This window comes from Ostrea edulis, chromosome 2 (genome assembly GCF_947568905.1).
Source record: "Ostrea edulis chromosome 2, xbOstEdul1.1, whole genome shotgun sequence".
Lineage (NCBI taxonomy): Eukaryota > Metazoa > Mollusca > Bivalvia > Ostreida > Ostreidae > Ostrea > Ostrea edulis.
Genome location: NC_079165.1, coordinates 103,544,089 through 103,555,279, shown reverse-complemented (window position 1 = coordinate 103,555,279; position 11,191 = coordinate 103,544,089). Strand labels below are relative to the sequence as shown.

Here is an 11,191-nt window from a genome sequence, read left to right as displayed (position 1 = left end):
TGATTTTGCTTATAGTAAAACAATATATTTTTTCTTGTAAATACCAAAAGAGTCCGATAGTACATATATATGCGATTAGAAAAATAGTTACGGACAGAATTGAGGTTGAGAAGTATTTGCTGCTACGAAACTGTAAATATGATGAATATGAAACTCACTGGCAGAGAATATGTGAAAATCTATGTTAGTAATTAGGTCTATATGTACTTTTTCATCAAATAGGTTTGTGCTTCTTTTTTGTGTTTGATCAATAGATATATTATATCTAGATCTATTATACTTATCAAAATATGTTACCAAGAAAATAATACTTATGTACCTCTCTCTCTCTCTCTCTCTCTCTCTCTCTCTCTCTCATCAGACATATACTTACATAAAAGAATAAGGTAAATATGAAAAGTAGACAGTATTTGAGTTAATGTTATTGAGTTCGTATGAAATGTAGACGGTATTTGAGTTAATGTTATTGAGTTCGTATTTTAAAATGAATTTAATATGTTGCGAAAAATCCATGTAACCTATCTCCCATATGTATGCAACAGTGTATGTGTGAAGTGAAAATTTTGTAAAAAAAAAAAAAATCATCACCAGCAATGACATGTCCATCTGGACTCTAGTTGAAGGAAGACGAGGAACATGTTGGTGGATTAAGTATAAGATGGTTTATATCTAGGCATTGCAAAGTTTGTTTATAATTAAAAAGTTTGGATGCAATAGTAAAAGTATATTTGTAGGAAATACTGGGTGTGGACCTGAACTTGAAATAAGTTGGTATACAAGACTGAACTTGTGACGGCTATTGGTACTTTGCGAAGCGGAACAGAACCGATTGTGGGGTAGAAAATGCGTCTTCAAAACCGAAACAAATTGCAATCAAAACTTTCAGGCATGTTCAAAAACACAAAAAAGCAGTTATTTCCACCCCCACCTCCATAAGAAAAAAGAGATAATTCGGTGTCTTCAGATTCTGTAAGATTAAAAAGAATGAGCATAATTGAATAAATAGAGACTAATTGTAGGTGTAGAATACCACTTCCAATTCGATGTTTCGTTCCGTTCCGTTAAGTACTAATATCCACACGGATATTGGTATTTAGCAGAACGGAACGGAATCCTATATATATATATATCTATATGTATATTGATATTTGAAATTAACATTTCCTCTGACTTTCAGAGTGATCAAATAATAATTCCATGAGAAAGAAAGCTTCAACAAAAACAGGAGAAAATAAATTTACCAAAAAAAAAAAACCCCCACCCCCGAAAAAAAACACAAAAGAAAAGAGAGAATTTGGTGTCTTAAGATGCGATTAAAAAGAATGAGAACAATTGAATAACAAAAGACTAATTGCACTTGTATAATAACACTTCAATTTCGATGTTTCGTTCCGTTTCGCTAAATACCAATATCCACACAGATATTGGTATTTTGCGGAAAGGAACGGGACCAGAGCAGAAAATATCCATTTTATATCAGTAATAAATGCAAATCGAAAATTAAACATAGTTTATACATTAACTACAGATATCAAAGCAGAAGTAAAGCTCAGATGATTGAACACAATTGTATATTTTAAAAAATAAAACTTTAAAGCCCGGTATTCTTTTTTACAACTCTCTACTTTTCATAGGCCAGCATCAGTGGACACAATTATGTATATAACTAGTTTAAAGTCCAGTATTTCATTTTTACAACCAACTTCATTTTAAAGTGTATTCCCCCTTAGGGTACCCCGCAATCGGTTCCGTTCCGTTTTACGAAGTACCAATAGCCGTTATGACGAAGAATGTTGCTTTTGTTGACAGCATCTATTACTTTGTTTGTAAATTTAAGCTTAAGGAATTGGCGGCATGATTCGGAAGGAATATCGTCCATGACCCGCGGTGGTTTAAAGAGCCTGTGATTGGCAACATCCATAATAATATTGTTCAGTCTATATTCTGGTCTTGAAAAATCCAAGTATAGACTATCTGTGACTTCTTCAAATAACGCGTGTAAAACTCTCAATGAAACAGAGTAAAGTTTTGTACGAATATGATGTGGACCTAATTGTATGTTGACGTAAGGTAAAAGTGAACCAAACGTGACATCGTTTATACTTGGTCTTTTATATGAACGATGTCCATGACCGCGTTTCCATCTTTGAGTATTTGGAAAAAATCCCATCACATTTCACGTTATTTCCTTGTGGACTAGTCAAATTGCCCACATCATATACATTATCATTGCATCCCTATGTAAATGCAATACCTAGAGTCCTGATCCAGTGATCTTCTTGAATTGTCTGAGTTTTCCTCATGATGAAGGAAATGATTTGTGTTAAACCAACTAGAGACAAACTACCTCTATCTTTTTCTCCCCTCGCAATTCATTGTGAAAGGGTATACAGTAAATGGACCGTTAGTGTGTGTTTGTGTGATACTGTGTGTAAGACTGAGATTGTAGACACGTTACAGGCCACATTTTCGCCTTGATTCACGCATTACTTCACCACAGGTAGCTTTCCTATCAAGAGAGTAAAATTCTTATTGAATTTGGAGTCAATAGGTAAAACTTTAAGACTCTTTTTCTTTATTCATGCGAATTTAGCAGTCCCTGTTATGTTATAGAGGAATCACCATTTACACTGTATGTCTACATGTCTTTTTATTCATCCATCCCCTTTTGCATCTAGACAACAACAATCTATATTTATTAATAAATAAACTTTGTCAATAAACTATGAAACATTTGCTCAAGAGTAAATGTTTGCACCTCTTATATAGTTCTTTTCTATATGAGGCAAAGTCCGTAAACTGTAATTAAATTTTACTTGATTATCATTTATCGTGAAATTCATCAAAATCCTACTTCCGTTTTTATAAGAAACTTCTCTCAAATATAGAAGAAGAGAGTAAAGTGGTGAATATGCACTGGTGGATCTAAGCCAATGCGATTTTTTTTAAAGAAGACAACTTTTAAAAGTACTTAAATATTAACTAAATCCATAAATCACTTGTGGTTATGTTAATCGATGCCCGAATTTGATATTATAGAAGAAACAAGTTTTAATATATTTTTAATAAATAGAATGTGCCTTTCCGGTTTTTTTGTTCAATCCTCGATTTTATTCTTGAATCGGTCGTAAGGAAAAAGGAAACGCTTGCTTCAGAATTACTGCTTCATTTTTAGTATGGATTCAAATTTGAGGTGACGTCCGTAAACTGTAATTTGATTTTACATGATTAGTAATTATACATATAGTAACATTTATTAAAAATCTACTTTCGTTTTTGGCTAAACCATTCAGAAACGAAAATACAGCAAAAACGAAAATACAGTAAAGTGGTGGAAATACCTTACCGAATCTAAGCCAGTGCGGTGCAGTAGTATCTATTTTACATTATAGGAGTTATGCGATTGATCTCCACCTTTCCTTTTTCTTGTATATTGTGATACCCCGCGCTTGTGCAGGTGTTCATATAGTTAATGTAATAAAAAAAGACATTAGAAGTACATACTCGGCTTTACACCTCTGGTACATGTATGTCCAGGGATTCTTGTTTGCCCAACTCTTTATTTTGTATTCCTTGTGGGAGTTATAAGATTGATCACTTCTCGTTATCTTCGCCTTTCAAATGTACGAGTAACATTTTGATTGATCACAAATTCAGTCCATTCTGTTCTCTAGGTTTAAAAGTTGCATTAATTGCACCATTAGCATGCAACGCATCATTTATACAGGCTAGATTTTTGTGTAAGGCGAATACAACGAATAGTGATCAATCTTTTAACTCCTTTTTGTTGCGGCAGTGTGATATGGAGATTCTCTATGCATCGAGTAAAAATGGAAACACATTAGAATGTAAATAATTTAGTTTCTAGATATATTCATATATAAATTAACATTTACTAGCATATATTGAATCATTCAGATTTAACAGGTGCGCTCTCACACAACTTTAGATAATACACTTGGCAGAATTTTTACCTGGTTATGTATCTTTCCGATAACAGTTATCTTTCTTGTCTCTTTCCTCTGGTAGAATACAAACATTTAAAAGTACATATAAGGTGAAGATAACGAACAGTGATCAATCTCATAACTCCTATAAGCAATACAAAATAGACAGTTGGGCAAACACGGGTATAATGCAATGTTAAATTGACGTTTCAGACACCGGGCAGCTGCATCATTCTAAATATGCCTTTCTTTTTTAAATAATAGAATCGGATATTTTGTTTTGACTATAACAAATCCGAGTTTAATTCATATTTTGATGAGTGCAGAATACAATCATCTATCCGTTTCTTGGAGGACGCCTAGTATGTGGCCCCCCTCCCAAGGAAAATATGCCACCTCTTCTGCTGACCATCGCACCTCTGCTGCCCTTCTCACGTTCCGCATTATCTTGTCCTGTAATCATAAAGATAACATATATATCGATAAAAGACAATGAGCCTGATGAAACACCAAGATTGAGAGTGTGTGTGGGGGGGGGGGGGGGGGGGGGAGGGGGGGACAAAGTACTGTCCATGCAAGAAACCTAGATTCCCACTGCAAAAGTGAATACTCTACAGATCTCGAAATGCATGCATGAAAGGTGAAGATAACAAACAGTGTTCAACCCCATAGCTCGTATTAGCTATACAAAATAGAAAGTTGGGCAAACACGGATCCCTGGATATATCAGAGTTGGGATCAGGTGCCCAGGAGGAGAAATCATCCCCTTTTAATATTATTTATAATATATATCATAGTTTGTTTTATTTATACATTAAAACGTTAATTTAAAATAATTGGTATCATAAAATGTCGGTATAAAAGACGAATGCATGAAACGTGAAGAAAAAGAACATTGATCAATTTCATAAGTCCTATTAGGAATACAAAATAGAGAGCTTTCCAAACATGGATCCCTAGATATACCAGAAGTGGGATCAGGTGCGTAGGAGAAGTAAGCATCCTCTGTTGACCGGTCACACCCTCCGAGACTCTTATATATTATTAAGATAATGGAGTAATCTGTAGTCAAAATCAGTGTGCCAAGAACGACGTAACAATCGGTATGAAACACGTCAGACAGCATTTGACCCAATGATAGGTTGTATTCGCAAACTAGATCGTTATAACGACCATAGAATTTGCGAAATGCTCACTTTAAACGATTTACGTTTCGGATTTCAAACATTTCGGTTGAGCATCACCGAAGAGACATTATTTTTCGAAATGCGCATCTGGTGCATCAAAATTGGTACCGTATACATTTTACATTATGACACCTGGGTCGAGACCTCTGCTGATGGACTGATAATCCCCCAGGGTCTCTACAGCCCAGTAGCTAAGTACTTCGTTACTAGCTTGAAAATACGGATGTATATTTAATTGCTGTTATCAAATTTAGAAATACTTTTCAAGATTAAGGATTATCTCCCTCATAGATCTTATCCTTAGACGAATTTTGACTTTTTTTGACACACTGTTTTCCCTTATAATAGCTCTAAAACTCCATTGTTATTTCGGATTTCAAACATTTCAGTTGAGCATCACTGAAGAGACATTATTTGTCGAAATGCGTAACTGGTGCATTAAAATTGGTACCGTATAAATTTTAAATTCAAACCCCTGCACCATCAACATGTTTGTCAATAGCCTGCATATCATTTTGACAAACTAATATATTCATTGATCCCACCTCTGGTATACCCAGGGATACGTGTTTGCTCAATTCTTTATTAGTATTCCTTATAGGAGTTATGAGATTTATCACTGTTCGTTATCTTCACTTGTTTTTCATTCACTTGTGTTTAAACGATTCTATGGAATTTCTAGAGGTGGATCTTTGGAGCTTTTTAATAAGGCAACTCTTGGTCATGGGAGTCAGTTCATAAATATCTTCCCTTATTCAATAAATTCATGCTTGAATATATTTATTATACAAATTAAATAGACTTGTGGTTTATAAATGTTTCTGGATTACCATTAACCAATTACCTGGCCCGTTGCTGTCATAATGCAATTTGACAAAGTCCACTACTGCGAAAAAGTAAATGTTTCTGATGTTGCCCCAACAAATCTCCAGCGGGGTCATGGTTTAAGGAAACTTGAATCTACACATGTAGGTTTATGCTTATGTTTTACGAGACGAATGTTGTAGCATTGTAGTCCTTGTGGTGAAGAAATTTTAAAAGATGCTTTATATATTCTTATATATAATTTAAATCCCAGTTGTTGCCATGTTCAGCCACCATTGGTCATAGTGTGTACAAAATTTAGTTAACACTACATGAGCATACTTGCATATAAATTTTTAAATAATAAAGCCTTAAGTTTCTTAAGAATCTTTTACAGATCTTAACTACATACTGATGTATATATTTTAAATTCCTTTTGTAGTTCCGCCTGGGCTTCATGTTCATGGTTTCAGCCAAAATATATTACAAAGACAAATTGTACCCATGTGATGATTGAATCTCTTCATATAAAGCTTTTAAACTGAGAAACTTTGTATCAAATTCGGTTGCATTTGGCTTATTAATTCTTCATCAGAAATCGAAAATGGGAATTGGTGACAACAATAACGACGGGCAATGTTTGAGCAGAAAAGTTCAGTTGAGCTTTGAAGAGATGTCACCATACGGTGTATTAATTTTTGTTCTAGATGGTTAGGTTTCACTTACTTTTCAGTTGGACGTTCTGAAGAGAACTGGCACAAACCACACAGAAAGCCAACACCAGCAAAACTAACACAACTATAACAGGTTTCATTTTCATCTTTCCAGGCTGACGTTTTCATCATGAAATAGATGTGTGCATATGCCTTTGTATGTTGTTATATCCATCATCACGCGTGACAAATCACATTGCATAACTAATGATCAGAATGAATGAATCGTGTTTTATAGCACAACAGCGTCATGAATACAATACCAGGTTTTTTCTACAATTAACGCGGATGTCTCTACTAGATAAGTAATGCATCGGGAAATAGAAAAGATCTATTGAAATAATGATAATAATACTTTATTTCAAGAAGGTGAGCTGATTAGCGCACGTAAGTTGTAGTTATTCTTCCTCTGGGCCTTCCACTTGATACATGTATACAATTATATACATGAATGATCACTTTTAAAAAACGTATTTTATTGAAAGTAGACATTAACGGTAAACTGACAACTCAACTGTATGACAAACGGGATGATTTCAGCTTCTCCATCGTCAACTTCCCACATTTATGTAGCAATATTCCATTATCACCTGCATATGGTGTTTATATATCTCAACTGATTCGATATGCAAGAGCTTGTTCTGGGTATAGTCAGTTTTTAAATCGAGGTAAGCTACTGACAAACAAGTTGATGGTACAGGGATTTCAACAGTCTCGATTGAAGTCAGCATTTCGCAAATTCTATGGTCGTTATAACGATCTAGTTCGTCAAAACAACCTCGCATTGGGTCAAATGCTGTCTGACGTGTTTCATACCGATTGTTAAGCCGTTCTTGGCACACTGATTTTGACTGCGGATGACTCCGTTTACCTGATGAGGATATGGGGCTCACGGCGGGTGTGACCGGTCAACAGGGGATGCTTACTCCTCCTAGGCACCTGATCCCACCTCTGGTGTGTCCAGGGGTCCGTGTTTGCCCAACTATCTATTTTACATTGCTTGTAGGAGTTATGAGATTGATCACTGTTCGTTATCTTCACCTTGCATTCTCCAAAACATGTACACAAGGTTATATAACAAGATTCAGTCTATATCACTTGATATAATTGAACATCAGTAATAAACAGTCGCAATGTAAATAAACGTATTACGTCATTCAATTAATATTTTGAGTGACGAGTATAACATAATAAATAACGCATGTGTACGAGATACAAGGTGCATGTCTGATACATGGTTTCTGCATATCATGTAATTTTGAAAGGATGGAATTTAAAGAACTAATAGTAAATTTGAAATAAAAAACTTTTAGTAAATTTTGAATTACAAAACTTTTTTTCAAATCAGCAACATGAAGACATACCATGCAGCGGGGTTTTTTGTCCGCGGGGTGATAAATTTGGCTTATTTTAGCGGTTAGATACTTTCCGCCAAAATTGCACTCGCTAAATATGCACACAACTGTGACACCTGTCCGCTAAAATTTATTCCGTTAAAATTATTAGCATACCTTTGAGCCGGCAAATCACCAAATTTTAGACCTGCGCAAAAAATCCACTTTACGGTATTACATTTTAACACGACCATTCCTCGCGATAAGTTTTTGACATCATAGAAAGATGCTTCTTCAATAAAATTGGGAAAAGAAAATATTCATATCTTGTGATCAGTTATTCAAAAAATTACTTTTCAAACACCACTCTGATTCTACGTAAAAGTACTCTGAAGTTGATATTAAAAATATCCTGGAGTTTCTCATTCCAGTCTCAAGTTCTGACTCGATACCCAAGAGCTTGTTCTGCGTATGGTCAGTTTTGAAATTGAGACGGGCTACTGAAAAATACGTTGATCTTACAGGGTTCTACAGACCTTTTGCTTGACCCTACATGTTTTCACCGGAATTTCTTCAGCAACTGACCACGTGTCTTAGTTTCGTATTTGCACCCATCTATATGCTAGGAATCAGGATGACACCTACATGTTGTATATCAACATTTTTATTAAGTACTCAGCTACATTTGACATGCATCCTAAATTTATTGTATACATTTTTACACATGTAATACCATTTCAAATATGAGGTATTTCCATTTTTTTTAAAAAGTTGACCGGGCCTATATTGCGAAACTGTCCCCTACTACCTTACAAGACAGAAGTATCTTATATGTATTACTTGTGCTAAAATGGTGCAAAAACACGGTTGCAATGGAATTTGCAATAGTGTTATGCACACAAGGATCGTATACAAAATGAAGATTCCATTTTATTTCCCAAGCCTTGAGACATTATAAGAAGTGTAAGAGGTGGATGAATGCATGTGAATGCAAGGTGAAGATAACGAACAGTGATCAATCTCATAACTCCTACAAGCAATACAAAATAGATAGTTGGGCAAATGTGATGGATTTTCTACAGAGAGATCACCAAGGACACATTTTGTTGGGGATAAAGGTCCACCAATGGAGCACCCAGATCCCCTTCCAGCAACAGCTACTGAATCCGATGTATGTATATACATTGTATAGCATTATGAAAATATATACAATATAACATAATCATGCACATATGTAGAGCATTATATTATTTCATTGACAGATTAAGAAATACGCATCAAAGAGCAAAGTCCCAAGTCACAGACAAGATATTGCACAGCCCAGAAAGAGGGCACGAAAATCTCTGAATCAAGATCTGGAAGTGAATGAATGTCTCATTTAATTGTTACGTGAAACTGAATGTTCTAACACATCCAAACGTTTACAGATAAAAGGAGTGATAAATGCATTGAAGACAAACCGAATAAAACATTAACAAGTACATGTAGACAGAATGGTCTTGAAATTAAGATTGAAAATTCCATGATGAAGAACAGCATAAAATTGCTCAAAAATGAAGTTGATCATCTGAAAACATCCAGTGTCATAAAGAGTCCAACCTGTGTAGACACGTCTTGCGAATCTACAGTTGAGAAATTATGAGGAATGAGAATAAATTTAAGTATTACAATAGATTAACCATTTTACAGTTTATGTATTTGTGGGAGTACCTTGGACCTTCAAAAACGTCTCCATATGAGTGAAATATTCTCGAGAGGGACGTTAAACAATATACAATCAATCATGGACCTTCAAAACATTAACTAGTATATTGGAACAGTGATTGTGAGCACCCAGACAGATAACCAACCGAACGACCTGAAGCAAAGCAAAAATTGGAACCAAAAGATGATTTTTTTTTCATGTCACTTATGAGACTAAGATATAGGGTTCTTGTTGACGATCAGTCATATAGATTCAATGTTACAATGCAGCATGTCAATGGTTTCTAGAATAATTCTACACATGTAAGGTGAAGATAACGAATAGAGATCAACCTCATAACTCCTATAAGCAATACAAAAGAAAGAGTTGGGCAAACACGGACCTCTGGATATACCATAGGTGGGATCAGGTGTCTAGGAGTAATCATCCTCTGTTGACCGGTCACATCCGCTGTGAGCCCTATATCTTGATCAGGTAAACGGAGTTATCCGTAGTCAAAATCAATGTGACAATGAACAGCCTAACAATCGGTATGAAACAAGTCAGACAGCATTTGACCCAATGATAGGTTGTATTGGCAAACTAGATCGTTATAACAAGCATAGAATTTGCAAAATGCTGATTTTAAACGAGTCTGTAGGAACCCCTGCACCATCAACTTGTTTGTCAGAACCCTGCTTCAATATAAAATCTGACATACGCAGAACAAGCTATTGTGGATAGAATCAGTTGAGAGATGTAAACATCATATGCAGGTGATAATGGAATATTGCTACATAAATATGGGAAGTTGACGATAGAGAAGCTGAGATCATCCCGTTTATCATTAGGTGAGTTGTTAGTTTGCCATTAATATCTACTTCCAATAAAATATACAAGTATGAAGCAGAATTGGGCGATTCTGTGGTGTCTTTTATTTCGAGTACACTGGGATATATTGAATCGACATATCAATGAAAATTATTATTGTTAAGAGCCATTCTCTGTAACCACTTAAAAAAATTCGGCACGCATAGTCACCGATTTTCACGAAACTCACCTGAATGAAACATCTATATAACATATTCAAGAAAATATATTTAAAAATTAAATAGTGATCATGGTTGCTATGGAAACGGGTACAATTTTATCAATTTTGGCTAATTTCTAGAATTTGGTAGTTTTAGCACAAAAGTTGAATATAAAAGATTATGAATAGTCTCAAAATTCTAATTTTCATATCAAATTATAAAACAGATCCCATATTTTTCATTTAAGAAAAAAAATGAATAATGGACAATCCTAAGTGATTTTTATAATTGAACAAATTTGTAAAATTGTGTTTAAATTCAATGGTTTTTATGTCTTAATAACTTTTATTCGCATCCACCTCAAATAAAGTGACACAAGTTTTTAAAACAACTAATCTACTTTCTTCATAAATCTAAACTAAAACTTTTGGGAATCTACCTATTTCATACAATTTGAAGTGAATGATTTATGGAGGGAAATGCATTCTGTA

General features: G+C 34.6%; 1 long non-coding RNA gene across 1 annotated transcript; it reads right to left on the bottom strand.

The window, feature by feature from the left end:
* Positions 1–4,220: 4,220 nt before the first annotated feature.
* LOC130052030 (uncharacterized) lies at positions 4,221–6,857 on the bottom strand. The gene is made up of 2 exons (XR_008800371.1): positions 6,665–6,857; positions 4,221–4,400 (listed from the first exon to the last, which is right to left on the bottom strand). It is a non-coding gene; the product is annotated as an uncharacterized LOC130052030 (long non-coding RNA).
* Positions 6,858–11,191: the final 4,334 nt, after the last annotated feature.